General features: G+C 37.0%; 1 long non-coding RNA gene across 1 annotated transcript in view; it reads left to right on the forward strand.

The window, feature by feature from the left end:
- The window catches only part of LOC116546860, a 4,077-nt gene extending 2,976 nt beyond the window's left edge, over positions 1–1,101 (forward strand). The window contains exon 2 of the long non-coding RNA XR_004266866.1: positions 864–1,101. This is a non-coding gene — a long non-coding RNA (uncharacterized LOC116546860). The remainder of the gene's footprint in view (positions 1–863) is intronic.
- Positions 1,102–3,086: the final 1,985 nt, after the last annotated feature.

Here is a 3,086-nt window from a genome sequence, read left to right on the forward strand (position 1 = left end):
AAAAGTAAAAAAAAAAAAAAAAAAAAAAAAAATAGCTAGGCATGGTGGCACGCACCTGTAGTCCTAGTTACTTGGTAGGCTGAGGTAGGAGGATCACTTGAGTCCAGAAGTCTAGGCTGAAGTGAGCCATGATTGCACCACTGCACTCCAGCCTGGGCAACAGAGCAAGACTCTGTCTCAAAAATAAATAAATAAAATAAAATAAATAGTAATATATTAGCAGCTTTGAAAAGGATAATCTCAAATTTTGCTGCTCAGACTACTGAGATTATTATTAGAAAATAGAAGAAACTAAGAGGTTTTTTTTTTTTTTTTTTTTTTGAGATGGAGTTTCGCTCTTGTTGCCCAGGCTGGAGTGCAATGGCGCAATCTCGGCTCACCGCAACCTCCGTCTTCTGGTTCAAGCTATTTTTAGTAGAGACAGGGTTTCTCCATGTTTGTCAGGCTGGTCTCAGACTCCACCTCAGGTGATCCTCCTGCCTCAGCCTCCCAAAGTGCTGGCATTATAGGCTTGAGCCACTGCACCCGGCGAAACTAAGAGTTAAGTGACTCTTATTCAGCAGCTTTCATAATATTAAGTGTTGTAAAAGTCCAGATATAATAAAATACAACTCACGTATTATGAAAGCAGAGACCTTAATTATATAAGTGCTTCCAAAAGAGCTTAATTTACATTATAGCTATTCAAACTGTATTACATGAATTCTAAAGAAAATCTACAGATTAAATATTGTCATTATAAATGATGTGCTTGAACTTCTTCTGAATAATTAGCTTGGGACTTTGTTCTGTGGAGAACATGGGGTTTGGCATTCTGAAGTCCTTGGTACTTACTTTTTATTTCTATTTTCTATTTAAAATAGATGTTTGTATCAGAAAGCAAAGAGACAGCATCTGGAGATGTGGACAGCTTCTACAACTTCGCTGATATACAGATGGGAATATGAAGTGCAATGTGGAACCAGGACTTGGTATTAAGCCTTTCCCAACTTGTGAATATAGAATTTGATAATATACTTTTGTGTATTAGCAATGGTTTTTGCTAATGCTAAAACTGTTGAAGTTTATTTTTGAATCAATTGTTGAATATTACATCATTTACTTGAGGTTCAAAAATAATTCATTTTAAATTAAGTAGTTTTAATCAGCTTAAAAGCTATTTAACCCACTTTAATAAGCGTGCAATTTTGTTTCTCTGCATATGATATTCTTATTAGAAAATAGAAGTTGCTAACAGTTTATTATTTTAATCCTACTTAAATGTTCTTTCAAATCTCTAATAATTTAAACTTTCCTCAGTGCTCCATGATATTTTTTTTGAGACTACATTTCATTGCTTATTTTACATTTTTCAATTTAGAGGGATTTGTTACTAGTTGATCAATTATAATGAACCTATGCACATTTTTTATGTACACATATGACAGTTATATAAATGCTTCCTCGCTGCATTATATGGCAAATGAGATTTTGTACATGGAGTTGACATAATACTTTGTAAATTGAATTTTTTAAAGAAATAGGCATTTGATAACCAGCTTGGCAAGCAACTCTACTAACAGATGTTGGTATAGCTATTTAAAGACTACTTCGTAAGCAGTATGATTATTTGAATAAATTCCACATTGTTTAGTTTTTTTAATACAACTGCTATATGACTCTTCTGCTTCCTCGTAAGAAAAGGTGTATGCAGTACTAAAATTATAGAAGCCCAATCACCAGCAGTTTTCAAAAAGGTGATAACTTATTAGCTCTTGTGGGCTATCAAGAGAACTAGAACAAAACCTTGTGACTTTTAGGTAAGAAATAGGCATGATGATAAGCTATGCAGATTATTAAAAAGCTTGATACAGGCTAGGCATGGTGGCTCACACCTGTAATCCTAGCACTGTGGGAGGTTTAGGTGGGTAGATTGCGTGAGCTCAGGAGTTAGAGAGCAGCCTGGGCAACATGGTGAAACCCCGTCTCTACTAAAATACAAAAAAAAAAAAAAAAAATTAGCTGGATGTGGTGACATACACCTGTAATCCCAGTTACTTGGGAGGCTGAGGCAAGAGAATTGCTTAAACCCGAGAGGCCAGGAAGCAGAGGTTGCAGTGAGCTGAGATCGTGCCATTGCACTCCAGCCTAGGTGACATAGCGAGACTCCATCTCAAAAAAAAAAAAAAAAAAGAAAAAAACCCAAAAGCTTGATACATTTGATTTTTCATTAGATATGCCATTCATATAAAGTAATGTTCAAGTATAAACTTATTCTGGTTACTTTAAAGCATTATTTCCCAAATCTACCTGATCATAATAATTTACCAGGAAGCAGAGGAGAGCTGCTTGTTTAAAAATTCACATTCTTGGACCCAATCCTCAGCAGCACGGATTCAGTCTTCAGGGGAAACTCTGTTTTAAGTGGTATGTTGTAATCTAAAGTAATTGGTTCAAGAGGTGTTGATAAGTTGATCTTATAAGAAGGCACTGAATCTGCCATCCATATCACATATAGCAGCTATTAGGAAATCAGCTTTCATAGGCCTATTTTTTTAATCGCATTTTAGGTTTTGGGGTACATGTGAAGAACATGCAAGATTGTTGCATAGGTACACACATGGCAGTGTGATTTGCTGCCTTCCTCCCCATCACCTATATCTGGTATTTCTCCTCATGCTATCTCTCCCCAACTCCCTACCCCCCGCTGTCCCTCCCCTATTTCCCCGCAACTGACCCCAGTGTGTGATGCTCCCCTCCCTGTATCCGTGTGTTCTCACTGTTCAACACCCACCTATGAGTGAGAACATGCGGTGTTTGATTTTCTGTTCTTGTGTCAGTTTGCCGAGAATGATGGTTTCCAGGTTCATCCATGTCCCTGCAAAGGGCACAAACTCATCGTTTTTTATGGCTGCATAGTATTCCGTGGTGTATATGTGCCACATTTTCCCTAATCAATCTATCATCGATGGGCATTTGGGTTAGTTCCATGTCTTTGCTATTGTAAACAGTGCTGCAATGAACACTCATGTGCACGTGTCCTTATAGTAGAACAATTTATAATCCTTTGGATATATACCCAGTAATGGGATTGCTGGGTCAAATGG

Source organism: Sapajus apella, unplaced genomic scaffold (genome assembly GCF_009761245.1).
Source record: "Sapajus apella isolate SASKATOON/1434 unplaced genomic scaffold, GSC_monkey_1.0 scaffold1539, whole genome shotgun sequence".
NCBI classification, from domain to species: domain Eukaryota; kingdom Metazoa; phylum Chordata; class Mammalia; order Primates; family Cebidae; genus Sapajus; species Sapajus apella.